Consider the following 15,914-nt stretch of genomic DNA (forward strand, 5'->3'; position numbering starts at 1 on the left):
TGTTTTCCAGACACTAATTAAAAATAAAACTATAATAGCAGAAAGAGCAGTAGAATAGAGGGAAGGCCAAAGAGAGGGAGGAGGGGAGGGAAAAAGGAAGTACTGGGGACTTAATTAGATCAAATTATTCCATACTTTTAAATTATTTCAAAATGAATCCTAATGTTATGTATAACTAAAAAGAAGCAATAAAAAAACAAATGAGACAGTTATTTGTCTTATAACATGGCTAAATAAATTTATCAAAAAAAAGAAAAGCAATGTTTTGACGGTGTTTGAATTGTAGTACATAGTATTAAAGTAGCCTGCTTTCTGATACCAATGCAGAAATATAATGTAAGAGAATTTGGGATCTGAAACCACGGAAGAGACCATCTACATTAATGTACAACCCATGTAGATATTTCCAATATCCCATTAAATAGTTTTGTAGCTCCTGCTTATATTCTACCCAGACCTCATTATTTAACAGAATCTATATTCAAACTAGGGGAATTCCAATCTATGGGAAATCCTCCCTAAGCTAAAGTTACAACTTTTTTACTTCCTGCTGTAACACATCAAACCGTTTCCATTTGAAGGACTGAAGTTTTATCATTTCCACCCTAAGTACTCTTTTGTGATGTCCACTACCCTATTATATATAATGTTTTAGAAATCCTTGCAACATCCAGGATCTCCTTTAACACATGGCACAGCTAGTCCAAAAGCAATCTCAATAATCCAATGGCAAGCACAGCAGGACATCTTATCTGCTATACACTTATCTTAAAGTTGCTTAAATTTAGCTTAATTGCATCATATGTTTGAGCCCTTTCCTTCAGTCACTTAAAATCTTTATAAACATGACTTTAGAATTCTGTGCATTATGTGCATGATCTTGCTATGTGGCCTCTCTTGACCTGTTAACTTGCCCTTTAAATCCTATTGTAGATAATAGTGGATAAACTTCTCAGTAGACAGAACCTTGCTTGACTCTATACTTACTAGTTGTATGCATAAATGAAGAAAGTGATCCAGGAGGTTCCACCTGAAAACTTATGACAATACGATAGGGCACTGCATTGAGTACATTCAACACTGGAAATCTTATGTTTCCCCTCCCCTGTTTTAATCCAGTGTAAACAAACTGGTTGTGAAAGGAGGTTGAGTACCTGCAGATTATTTAAATATTGCCCAAACATGGAAGTTTAGAGAAAATTTTAGAGTGATTGAATTGGTTACATTATAGTTTCTTTTATGAAACTATAATGTGAATATTGCTCTGTCAAATGATTCATTGTGGTGTCATATGAGGCCAATTAACGTTTAGATGGAGGAATAAGGTGCAGAGGAACTATTTATTTATTTATTTATGAAGACTGGTTTGTAGATTTATGTTGTTCTCCTCTTATTTATTGAGTGTAATCTACAGATCTTAGATGACAGGTAAAAGCCACACCCCTTCTCTGATCTTGGCTCTCATGACCCTCAGATGCAACTTTCCCACTTCCCTAGCTTCCATCTCTAAAATGCAGAATATGACTTCAACTCCCAAACTTTGCTAACATGATTTACACTGTAAGCCTTGACTGCTTTGAATGTTCCCTCAGAGCTCCTTTAATTGACTACAGCAGAATTGCACTTGAATCACCATGCAATGTGAATCCTGTATCTTTGTGTCAGCATTTACATCAAAATATGTATCTGTACATTGGCCTCATTTTTTATGGCTTCTTAAAAGGGGAGAATCTATGCTTGATTTCCTTGTTATCTTCCTCTCTCATCTAGTGTATAGCAGCTTATGGGTTAGAACTGAAGTTTAGTTGTTTCACCTCTGGGCTCTCGACTGTCCTGATCCTTCCATAGGTTTGATGATGGGTAAAATAGAATCAAGCACTTACACTTGTTACAAATAAGAACAGTTGAGTACAAGAACAAGTTATTTCTCTGTAGTGGTTTTTGTTTGGATAAAATTTTACAAAAACTCATTTGAATGCATTTTTCCTATTTTCTCTTAAGTTTTCACAATCAATGTTGTATTTCTAAGCTAAGAAAATCTTTCTGATTGGAGTCCTGTTTATATATCCTCTTTTACATACTACTACTTCATGGGATCACCCTAGAAATCTTGAGCAAGATACTTAAAGGAATCAGTCTTCAGTTTCCTCATATGTAAAATAGGAACAGTAATTAGTACTAAGCTCATATGTTTGTTATGAGGGCTGAGTTAATATTTCAAAGAGCTTAAAGCTTTAGTGTGTCTTATATATTATATATATATATATATATATATATATATATATATATATATATATATATATATATATATGTGTGTGTGTGTGTGTGTGTGTGTATACACACACATACATACATATTGATTAAATATATTCCTTTTTTTCCTGTGAATAGGAAAAATTCCCATGGATTTTAGAATTTATATTTATCCTTACTTTAGTAATTCTAATCTTATTTCTGTACATGTAAGTCTTAGTCATCCTTCAATGACAAGAGCAAAATATTGCTTGGAGTAGGAGACAGAGAAATTAATATTTATAATTAATCTAAATTCATTATTTACCAACTGTGTGTCCTTGTACCAGATACCTACTGAGTTCATACATCTTATTAAAATGTATATGGATTGTATAGTTTTAGAAAAAAATTAAACCCAACTTACTTTTAGGCCTTTATTAATTAAAAGTATATTTACTGAGAACCTGATACATATTAACACTATTCTAGATATTGGAGCCACAAGAATAGATACTATAGACTATAACCTCCCCTTGGTAGAAATTATCTACAAGTGGGGAAAGATCAACAATTAAAAAATAGGAGACAAAGTAGCCACCAAGTATATTAAATGGTACACTTGGATGCAGGAAAGGTGTGTGGGGGGTGCCACTTAAGTAGAGACCAGAATATCTGAAATGGGAAGATCCAGTGATGGTCTTGGAAGAATGTATTGGATGAGATATAATAAGAATTATATATAATTAATCTTTGCTTTCAGTTCCTGACACAGTGCTGCTAAAACCTTTGTAATTTTCTGAGTAATGAGCTGATAGGAGCATCTTTTGTTTGCTCTTAATTTTTCGTTCCTAACACAAGAGCTTCTAGGTCCCTTGGGTTCTCCAGAGTTATAGTACCTGTGTATAGCAACTAGATAGATATCTTGTGATAGAAAGGCTTAGGTGGATTAGCATGGGGGCTGGTAAAAAAGATATTGTTCTTGGGTTGTATTCTTTGTAATACACTTGCAACAGTAAGTCAAGTGTTCCCCACTGTGAGCTGTGACAGCACATTATAGAACACAATGAGGTGGTCATGGGAAACCCCAAGGTGTAGGTATATTGAAAAAAAGTGTGGGTAACTTGGAGACAGCCACTTGTTGAGTTTAATCTGAAGTGACGGACAAGCTTGTATGACTGAGCCACTGACCTGTGGGGTCTGTATTAACTCTTGGTAATGTCAGAATTGAGTTTAAATGTAAGATATACAGTTTATGTCTAGAGAATTGAGATTTATTTGATATGAGTTGAGGAGGAGGAAACACCTTATTTTCCTTTTATCAGGAAAAGAACAGCAAGTTTAATGATCCTTGACTCTTGGTTGTAGTCTCCACCAAGTTCCCTTGTGGTTGAGGGAACTTGGTGGAGACTACATGACCCATGTCAAAAGAGCTTAGTAGGTGTAAAGGGGAGGTTTAAAGTGACTGGTTTACATTTTAAAAGAGATAGCTAGTGTGTATAATAAAAAGTTATAAGGCAAGGATAGAAGCAGGAGACTTAATGAGTACAAATTGCAATTGTCCAGTTGGGAGGTAAAAGATAGTGAGGTGGATATAGTTAAAATTTGTAAATTAGGTTATATTTTGAAACATATGTCCATGCATTGAATGTTGTGGTGCAGAGATCCAGTAGTACCCAATGTGTCCTAAACCCGTAAGGAAATAGTGATGACATTAATGGTAGTGAACATTATAATTATTACTAGAGTCACAGAAATTTTTAAACTGATTTTTGCATAATAGCTTGCTTAATCTTCACAAAAAGTGCTATGTTAGGCACAATTATTTTCCCATTTTGCAAATGTACTAACATAAAGAAACAAGTATATTGTCTATTTTTCCAAGTCTTTAAAATGACATATAAGATTTAACCACAGAATCTGGCTTTAAAATCTCTGCTTCAGGAAGAATAAACTTGGCAATTTTAGTAAACAGTGTTGAGTAGACCGTTAGATACATGACTGATCATCAAAAGATTCATCAGGGCTCAAAATAAAAATTTAGGAGAATTCAAATTAGACATGGTGGATAAAGCAAGAAACTTGGTGTGACACCTGGAGAAAGAGCAGGAAGACAGGAGGAGAAGACTCAAGACTATCACATGGAAAATCTCACTGTTTAAAAGGTGTGCAAAGGAAAAAGCACCAGAAAGAACCAAGGAAATTTAAAAAGAAGAAAAAAACAATGGTAGGAAAATGAGAAAATGAGCTGGGTGTGATGGTGCACACCTATAATCCCAATGGCTTGGAGGCTGAGACAGTAGGATTGTGAGTTCAGAGCCAGTCTCAGTAACTTAATGAGGCCCCAAGTAACTTAGTGAGACCCTGTCTCAAAGTAAAAAGTAAAAGGGCTGGGAATGGGACTCAGTGTTTAAGCACTCCTGGGCTCAATCCTCAGAACCAGGGGAGCCAGAGGGGGAAGAGGAGGAGGAAGACAGTCATTGAGAATCCAAGTGAAAAAGTGTTTAGAAAAGAAAGGGTAATCAAAAGTGTGTGTCAAAGAAACGACTTTAACATGTAAATAGTGTATGACTTCTGGAATCCTAGAACAATCTGTTAGCTAAGTGAAGAAATTAGAATCTTTTTTCAGCTCTTATATGAAAGCTAAAACCACTAAAATTCTGTCTGTAGGTATTGAAGAAGTCTGCCAGGGCAGAGCAGAATCACCAAATTCTGAAAGAAGCCAGTGGCCCAGAGAGAAGATGAAGCATATAAAGCCTCATTTCTCCCTGCATATCTTTTGGGTCTGAAGAGGTACCTTGGAGACCAAGGAACTGAGGTGAGCATTGGAAAGACTTTGGAGACTAAAGGGGGGAAACCTTAGGGTTCAGGTCCTAAGAAACAACAGGTAGAAGACCATATAGGAGAAAACTGTACTTAAGAGTGAGTAACAAGAATGGATTGGAAGCTAGGCTCACAAGGGATGAAGTCCAGCTTCAAATGTTCCCGACCCTTGAATTTTCTCTTTTTATTTTTTGTAGTGCTAGGGATTGAACTCAGGGCCTTATACATGCTAGGCAAGCTCTATACCACTAAGCTGCACCCCATCCCTTGAAATTGTTTTAAAGGTGATTAAGACTTTGTTTCTACCCACTTACTACATGTTGCAAATATAAATTGTCTGTAAATGAATGAAATATTGTCTTAAAACCCCAATTATTTTTAAAATTTTATATGCAATGATGATTCAGAAAATTAAAAAATGATACTTTGTGACAAAAACAGCCACAGAGATTCCAGGTAATAGAGTAAATATATATAGAGACATTAAAATAAATCTGTTAGTGTATCTAAGGAAGTCAATGCAATGCAGAAAATACACTGTTCTCTCTTTGGACTAGGAGAGTAAAGAACAGACCCTAGGGTGACCATAGCCACCAAGTAGGAACAAATTCCCTGAGAGCACTAACTGGAGAAGTGTCTGTATTCTTTGTTCACACTTTCCCCAAGTATGTGGTTAACCATACAGTATAGGTTAAACACCCCTCCCACTCCCCACACAAAGAAATCACAGCTACACCTTAAGGAACTGAGGCAAGAGTCAAACTGCATCTGTCAAAGGCAGCTCAGAATTTGCAGTTTAAGTCTAAGTAAGGCAATTGGTGAAACAGGCATATCATATTCCTTCAGAGGAATAGGTCAATATTCAGAACATAAAACTCACAATGTTCATGATATGCTATAAAATTACTTGACATAAGAAAAATTAGCAAAATCTTACTCATTCTCAAGAGAAAATTAAGCAGATGACAACTCCGAGGTGCACTAAATGTTGCAATTATCAGTCAAGACTTAAAACAGTTCCTGTGCAAATGTAAAGGACATTATGCTTGCAGTGAGTGAAAAACCAGGTTTATATTAAAGAAAATATCTAAAATATTTTTAAAGGACAAATGTATATATTGGAAATAAAGAATTACAAAATCTGAAAAATTCACTGGAAAAGCTTAATAAAGGAAAGAAATGATGCAAAGAAATGTCAGCAGCCTCGAAGAGAGATCAGGATCACCAGACTTTTCTAAAAGGGGTCATAAAGTGAATATTTGAGGGATTATAGACTGTAAATTTCAGTAGTTAAGACAACTGAACTCTGCTTTTGTAGGGAGAAAGGAGTCATAGAAATATATAAATAAGTCTGTGGATAAGCTCTAATTAAACATTACTTATGCAAACAAATGTGGGCTGGAATTTCTCTATGTGGATGGATTGATAGTCATTATCCAATAATAAGATGACAGACTGAAAACATTTTGAGAAAATAAACTGATTTTCATAGACTTGTCAGACAGGATCAAAAGGTCTGGCATATGGGTAAATGCAGTCCCCAAAGGAATGGAGGAGGAAAATTAACAGAAAAAGGTTCCCAAAGGTAATGGGCAAAAACATCCCTACTTACATTAGAGGTATAAATCTACAGATTTATAATTCTGAGTGAACCCATACACACACACACACACACACACATACATGTCGGGGGGCGGGGCGGGGGGAGAGAGAGAGAGAGAGAGAGAGAGACAGACAGACAGACAGACAAAGAGAATGAGCGAGCTAGAGATAGAGAGATACAGGCACACAAACTAGGCACAGCACTCTGAAAATGTTGAAAATCATGGAAAAAACATTGAAAATAGCCCCCCCCCCAAAAAAAAAGACACATTGTGTGCAGGAGACAAACCCCTTTAAATCATATCTTCAAGAAAATACTGACATATTGTCTTTAAAGTGAAAAATGAAAGAAAATCTAACAACCCAGTGAAAGAATTCTTCAAAATTGAAGGAGAAAGAAAAATATTGAATATAAAGTAAAACAGGACAGTTTCCTTCTAGAGAATTATACTAAAGGAAATGTAGAAGAAAGTTCATTATGCCAAAGGGAAAAAAATGCCAAAGGAAAACTCAGAAATTTGGGAATGAATTAATAGCTTGAAATGTCAATTTACAAAACTTGCTAATTGAAGAAGGAAATATTAGGAAACATGATATTCATCATACTTTTGAGATGAAAATATTTTTCTTTATTTGTCTTTTTCCTTCACTAATTGCTAATTATAACTTTGTTATTAAGTTTTAACATAGATAATATTTATAATCTTTTTATAACTACAATCATGTCATTTTTGTCTGAATCTTTTCATAAACTTAGAAACATTTAAATTATATGATTTACAAAAATTGAACAATTTAAATACTCCTCTGAAAAGTCACATTTTATTGGAAATATTCCCAACTTTATGTAATACAATAAAGATACATTTATTATAACAAAATGAAAGATAATGTAGACCTAGTAATATCAGATACTTTGTAATGTTTCAGCAAAAATTACTATAAGAAATAGAGTGCTATTTCATAATGATTAAAGTTTTAATTCCTACCCTGTCTCCTCTCTGTTTCCTGGCTGCCAACAGAGTGTAGAAGTAAGATGTAATAACTCCTAGTTTATTTATACTGACAGCATACATAGTTTCAAATTATCTAAAGCAAAAATTGACAAATGCAAAAATAAATGATCACTGATTATTGGTGACTTTTATATATTTCTCACAGTAACTGATGAAACAAGCAGATATAATCCACATTTATGCAGGAGATTATGTATTTTGGTCAAGTTCACATATAGACTGAACTACATTTGAACTTCAGAATATATCAACTATACATGACCCTTCAGAATGCATATTTGTAATAGTTCTTGAGAAGAATGGAACCAATAGAATATATCTAATTATAACAGGGGATTTCTTAGATTGCTTCACATGAACAAACACAGATAGGTCCATGTATGGCCATCTTCAGGATGGAGAGCCAGAAAAATCAGAGCTACTCAGTCCAAGAAGCTGGAAGCCTCAGAATGAAAAAGAAGCCAATGATGCAATCCCAGTCCCAGTCTCCTGGATTGCCACTGCCATAAATCTGCTCAAAGGCTGAAGAACCTGGAGTCTGATGTTCATGGTTGATAACAGCTGAAAAAAAGGGTCTAGTGTGAAAGAGAGCTATCATCCTCCTTTTTTGCATTTTTTTCATTCCACCAGGATCCCCAGACAATGACACTTACATTCAAGACAGAACTTGCCCGCTCAGAAACACTTTTACAGATACATTCCAAAGTATGCTTTATCTGCTCTCTAAATGTCTCTTAATCTGGTCAAGTTGACCACCAAAATTAATTATCAGAATGTTTATTCAAATATGTACTAAAATATTTTTAAATATATGCAAACAAAATTTGCCAATATGAAGCATATTTCTGTAGAAGTTACACTATACTGTCATAAGATCATGGGATCACATTATGAAGAATGATACTTCTGATGCTATAGGAAATAAATAAAAAACACAATTTATGAATGTCGATGCATAAGAAATATAAAATAAGAATAGTTTTTAATGTCCTATAGAAATTGACTTCATAGTAGAAACTACCCTGGCAAAGAACAATCCAGTAGACATTTAAAAACTATTTGAAGAAGTAATATTTTCAATCCTACTCAAGTTTTTCTAGAGAATAAACAAGAAATAACCCTCAGCTCTTTTCTAAACTTTTAGGCATTTCACCTTTGATATAATGCAAGGCTGACTAAGACAAAAAAAAAAAAAAAAGAAGAAGAAAAAATTGCAGTCAATCTTACTTTGATGCACAAGTTACAAACAAAACCTTAGCAAATAAAATCTTGCAATATATGAAAAGGAATAACAATCATATCTCAGTTAATTTTACCATGATAATTTGATTTTGTTTTAATATTTGGAAATCGAACAATAAAATTCACAGTTAACAAAATACAGAAGAAAAATTCTATGATAGCAAAAGATATCAAACAAGAATATTTTGAAATTCAATTTTCTTTAAAGACAAAACCTCTTGAAAACTGGGAGCAGAAGTAAATGCTATTAGGGCTGGGGTTGTTATTCAGTGGTAGAGTGCTTGCCTAGCATACGCAAGGCCCTGGGTTTGATCCTCAGCAGTAGAAAATAAATAAATAAATAGAATAAAGGCATATATATATATATATATATATATATGCTATTAAGCTAGTCGAGAGTTTCCAAAACAAAGAAATAAAATCTACAGCAAACCACATTTAATGGTAAAGTATTATGAATTTATTTCAACAATAAAGAATGCATGCTCCTACCACTTACATTCAACAGCACACTTGGAGTTTTAGCTAGGACAATACAGAAAGAAAATGAAAGAAGGATAAATAAACCAGAAAGGAGCAGTGAAGGCTATCATTATAGCCTACATGATGGAGAAAATAGATATGGAAACAAGATGTAGCAAAATGACTTTTTTTTTAAAGTCATATATTTATGTAATTTTAATTAAAACCTAGGATTTGAACTCAGTCTAGTGTGCTTTCAGTCTTGTCATATATTCTTATCATAATACAGAAAATGTATTCCCAAAAGGTTCTTTTTTTTATCCTCAAACAACTTCTGGATGCACCCATATACATTTAGTAAATTGGAATATTCACATGCAGACATGAAAATTTATAAAGTGTGTACAGATTAAAAAGCCTACTGTTACTATATCCATTTTGTTTCTGCTTGCCAATGATCCCATTCAGTCTTCAAGCAGCAAATACAATAATTCTGGGCTATAAACCAATTTCCCTTTTCCTCCAAAATAATGCTCACTTGTACCAAACAAAAATATTGTCCCTGCAAATTTCTTTTATGACACTCCATGAGTCCCTTTAATCCCTTTTGGATTACTTGTATCACAACTGCTAATACCCAGAGACAATAGGAAAGATGGCTTAAGGGCATCTCAGGAATTTGCCAGACTATGCCCACTGCAAGCTCAGGGTGTAGAAGTATCAACTCCTACACAGGGATGCACAGAAAGTTGTTTTCCCAGGATGTGTTTCACCAGGCTCAGCCTCCCAGGCACTCAGAAGCTGCTGTAGCCTTGGTCCCAGAAGACCCCACTAGTTTTTGAGCTGGTAGCAGACTTTGGTGTCATCCACGTGGTGGTGCTGGTTCTGCAGGAAGGCAAGATGTTGGAGTTAGAGGCCCCATGGAATCTTCCACTAAGATTTCAGAGGAAGGCCAGGGAGGTCAGGCGAAGGGCAGCAGGGTCAAAATCCCTATTACAGTTCTTAGTAGGGCAATGCGCAAAGCTGTGAAGGTGAATTCAAAGTTAAAATGGAGACCCTAGGATTTAAGAGATGCCAAAAATGTGGACTGTCTGATGAAGAAGACTTCTGGCTGCAGAGAAAACCAGGCCAAGAGAAAGGCCATGAGCACTGCAACTGGCCAGGCCCTTCGAGAGAACATCTCACCAGTGTGCCCTAGTTGCCAAAGATGGAGCTAGGGGAAAAACAACAACAAACAAACAAACAAAAAAAAACCAAACAAACAAAAAACCATTTTCCGACTGGATTTAGGTCTTGTTTTGATCCTATTCCTTCTTCCTATTCCCCTGTTCTTCCTTTTGGAATGGGAGTGTTTACCCTGTGCCATTATATAATAGATGTTTGTAGCTTGCTTTTGATCATTATAGGAGGTCAAGTCTGTTCTTGAGTCTCGATGACATATTGGAATTGGACTTTTGGGTAATGCTAGAGCTGTTAAGATTATGGGGATGGAGAGAAATGTTTTCTAGAATAATACATTTGACCATGCGATTATGGCTTTCCTGGACTGCCTGCAGGAAGAGTCTGAGAAACAGGCGGGGGATCTCTGCCTGCCCTACAGGATCCATGTGGGGAATGCTACTCTGTCAGGACTCATCTGAACACAGAGAAGCAGTGGACAAAGGCACTCAATGCTTCTCAGTTTAAAGAGAAGTTTTTCTTGGGCCTCCTCAAGGTACTATCAAAATTAACTCTCTTTCTAAATTATTGTGAAAATATTATCAAAATGTAAAGTAAAAGAGCATAACATGTTTAATTCAAAAGGCCAAATCTAGTATTAATTTAATATTGGCCAGAGCAAACCAAGTCATTAAGATGGGGAGGAGAGAGGAGGAGAGGGCAATGAGGGAAGAGGGTGGGGATGGTAAGAGAAAAAGGAAAAACTTTCTTTCTTTTTTTTTTTTTTTTTTTTGGTACGGGAGATGGCACTCTATCACTGAGTCATGTCCCCATCCCTTTTTACTTTGGCACAGGGTCTTGCTCATTTGCTGAGCCTGGCCTCCATCTTGGCAATCTTTCTGCCTCAGCCTCTCAAGGGGTTGGGATTACAGGTATGTGCCTTGGCTGAGGATTTCAATTTTTTGATGAAAACTGGACAAGTGTATGTAGTGGAACTTTGGGGGCCGGTGGGGGGGGAGAGTATTCAAATATTTTTGAGTTTTGTTGTGATTTAGAGTGTTAACCTTTCCTCTTTACTCCCTAAGAAACATTCAATAAGTTTCTACATTTTCTTTCATGAAAAAAAGATTATGGGGATTCTTGGAAATGGACTAAATGCATTGTGTCTGTGTGTGTCTGTGTGTGTGTGTTTGTGTGTGTGTGTGTGAAATGGACACGAGCTTCTGGGACCCTGGGGCAGAACGCAGTTGTTGGGATATGAGGTGCATCCCTAAAACTCCTGGGTTGATGCAGGGATATTGAGGTGGAATGATTAGATCATGAGAGCTGTCACATCCCATTTTGAATCAACAACTGAGTGGTAACTGTAGGTAGGTGGGAAGTTGCTCCAGGAGATGGTTCATTAGAGGTGTGCCCTGAAGCTTCCTACCCTGTCCCCTCTCTGATTTCCTCTGCCTTACTCTTTTGCCATGATGCTAGGCCTCACCTCAGGCCCAGAGCAACAGAGTTGTTGACCAACTGTGAAGTGAACCTCTAAATCATGAACCTGGAGTAAACTCTTCCTCTTTTAAATTGTTCTCATCAGGTATTTTGAAAAAGCTGACTAGCACAGAAGGTTACAGAATAATATCCTTGATAAACAAGTATAGAAAAATCTTCAACAAAATAAAGAATAAATTCCAGCAATATATTAAAAAATACATAATGGTTAAATGCAGTTTAGCCTGGGTATATAAAGTTTCAATATATGAAAAATAATATGATCTCTCTACTAAAAATCTGAAGAAGTAAAGCTACCTGGCCACATCAATTGATTCATAAATTATTTGACAAATTTCAACACCAATTCATAATAAAAACTCATAGTAAAATAGAAAAAGAGGGGAAATTTCTCAACTTGATAGAAAGTATTTAGAAAACAAAACATTCAGCCACCATCGTACTTAATGGTTAGTGGAGAAGACTGGGAATAAAGCATCATTGTTCACTTTTACTACCACTGTTTACATAATTCTGCATGTTCTAGCCAGCTCAGTTAGACAAGGGGAAAAATGGATACAGATGAGAAAGGAACAAGTAAGGATTGTTGATATGAAGATCCCCCAACTATCTCCAAAACTTCTCTGAGAAGTAATAAGTGAGTGCAACAATATCATAGATTACAGAATGAGCATACAAAATCAATATTATTTCTATACACTTAAAGTGATCACTTGGAAGCCAAAAATTAAATTCTAATACCATTTTATAATTGCTCAAAAAACTGAAATACATAACTGTCAGTTCAGCAAAACAATTAAAGGACTCACATGATGAAAGCCGTAAAGCATCAATGAAAGTGATCAATGACAATACAGACAAGGAAATATGCTGCATTTAAAGATTGTAAAAATCTTTAAAGATGTTATTTCTTTAAAGTAAAGTTGTTTTTTTCTTCCCAAACTTATATATAGACTTAACATAATCTTAGTAATTTTTTGTGGCTATACACAAGATAATTCTAAAATATATTTGGTGGGGAACAAGATAGGCCAAATTATATTGTTACAGTTTGTGCTTGTTTTAATATGTAACAATAAATTCTAATATTAGAATTATAAAGTACCAATAAGAATTTCTAAAAATTAAGCAACAAATGACAAAAATACATTTGGTAATCCAAAGGAACTAGAAAATCTAAATTGATAAAAGGAAGAATGAAGGGCAAGGAACCAGTCTATTTGATTTCAAGATTTATTTTAAAGTAATATTGTAATTAAGAATGTAAGACAGACACATGTATCAATAGAACTGATTGAAAATCCATAAATAATCCCATACAAGTATGGCCAGTTAAGTCTGCTGAGATTCAATAGCAATTCAAAGAAGGAAGCTATAGTTTTGTCCACCAATCATGCTGTAGTAATTTAATGTTCATAGACAAAAAATGAACCACAACCTTAATCAAACACCTTGTATAGAAATGAACACTTTCAGAAGATAACAGGAGAAAATTTTAGGTCCTAAGACTTGGTGATCCATGGATATGACATCAAAAATGTCATATCCATGACATACATTGTACTTCATCAAAATTTAAAACCTTTGCTCTGCAAAAGACTCTGTGGTGAGGATGAAAAGACAAGCTATAGAACGGAGGAATATAATTAAAACCAAGTATCTATCAAAAGGCTTATATGCACAATCTATAAAGAATTCTCAAATTTATCACTGAAAGAACTTATACACCAAACTCAACATTAAAAATTAAAAAAAAAAACTATGAAAAATGAGCAAAAAAAAAAAACCCAGAAAAGACATTTCATGGAAGAGGATATAGAGAGAGCAAACAAACACAAGGGAAAGATATTCAGCATGATGAGTCAGGAGGGCAACTTAAATAAAGACCATGATGAGACATCACCAACCACCAGTTGGAACAATCGAAGCTTTAAAATAGTGGCAATACGAAGCATAGAATGCAATTCAAGACAGTGATAAGGCAACACTCTCTGTCTATTAGAACAAAACTCTGAAAGAGTGGCAATACCAGCTATTTTTAAGTATGTGGATGCTGAGAAAACAGTAAAGCAGAGTGATCCCACCAGCATATGCCAACCTGGATTGATCTAAAGACACCATCCTTAGTTACAAAATCTAATCTCATAAGACAACATAATGTATGATCCCATTTCTGCAACATAGAATGACAAATTTATATTGATAGAAAACCAGTTAGTGCTTGTGAGGGGTTAGGAATGGTGGGAAGGTGACGGGAGTGAGTGGAATTCTGAAGAGGTCACACAGGGAGAAAGAGCTTTGTGAGGATGGAATACTGTATCTTGACTACAGCCATGGTGACAAGACTTTCTACATGTGATAAAGTGACACAGAACTACTCTATGTGTTGCTAATTGTTGCTAATCTCAACTAGATAGTGCAGATTAGATACTATGTCTAGTTAGGTAAGGTATAATCATAAGGAGAAAACACAGACAACAATTAGCTACTGGAGGAGACAGGAAAAAAAAAAACAACATTCAGAATAGGGTACTGAAATTAGAATGGGGTACTATTAACCTGGCCAGAATAATATACTATTAATTTAACTAAAAATATAGTTTCACCTGAATAGTAGAAAGTGAAGAAAAAACTGAGGCAAACAACTGAGGGAGGGGTAATAGTAAGATCCAAAGCAGTATCTGTAATGAGAAGGAAGTAATAGCAATTTTTACAATTATTTAATCAAAACATGGCAGTGTAACCACATTATTTTGACTCACAGAGGAAAATAGTAAAAGATACAAGTAAGGATTTAAAAACAGTTGCCTCTGCAGAAGGAGACTGATAGGGTCCAAGAGGATGGGAGAAAGGTCTTTTTTCCATTGTGTACTGTGTCTTTTAGTATTTTGTGTAAAATTTGATAAATATTTCCAAAAGAGGATTCTTTATTAACTAAAAATAAGTAATAGAGTGAACTAAAAGAGTAGGTCCTCTATAAAACCATCATGCAACAAAATTCCTATAAATGTTGAAGAAAAGTAAACATAAAATAAACTTCACAGCTGAACTTTCAAAAAATAAAGGGAAGTGGGAGGGAGAGAAAATACAAAGAAAGCTGTAAACAAAATCTGTGATTAGGAGCTATAACCAATGCTGTCTCTAGATGCTAGCCAACATCAGCATTAGTGGTTAACAACTGTGAAGGAGACAAGCTACAAATCCTTGGGCTTGTAACAACACAGAGAGTAGTATCCATGACTTATACATGAAGCTAGGGCTCTCCACAGAGTAGGGACAGAATAGACAGAAATTACTCCCTACATCAAAGACAACTGTCTGCCCTACGCCTCTTCAGATCTTTTAGATCCTAGGCTTCCTTTTTTCTGGGTAGATATTCTAACCTACATGATCTTCATGGAACAGAAAATGCCAAATCTAGAAATTAATGTAATGTAGTCACACATGAATAAAACTATGCTAGGTTCTGGCATTAACAACTTTATTCCATTCTGTATGAATGTCTGCTTCCTCAATCCATGTGTCTCAGGATTCCAGAAAAAAAAACCAGCAAAACAAAAGCACAAAGAAATATGTCATTATGGGAAACAGCCAGTGGAAACCAAGACCTTCAGGTAATAGCGTACAAAAAGTGAAATAATTATTTAGCATGTACAAAGAAAAAATGGACTATGAGATGAAAAGAAACAAAATACTACAAAGTATACTAGAAAGACTAGATTATACCCAAATATAACTGCTAAAGTACCAAGAAGCATAATTGAAGTTGAGTATGCCACACAATGGGTATGTTAAATGGCAGGTAAAACAGAGCTGAAGAAGAATCAGTAATAGGAAGACAGGCCCCCGGAAGATAACCCACAGAGAGAAGAGAGAAAT

Source organism: Marmota monax, unplaced genomic scaffold, assembly GCF_021218885.2.
Source record: "Marmota monax isolate L192 unplaced genomic scaffold, Marmota_monax_Labrador192_F-V1.1 WCK01_AAM20220418_F8-fsc00109, whole genome shotgun sequence".
NCBI lineage: Eukaryota > Metazoa > Chordata > Mammalia > Rodentia > Sciuridae > Marmota > Marmota monax.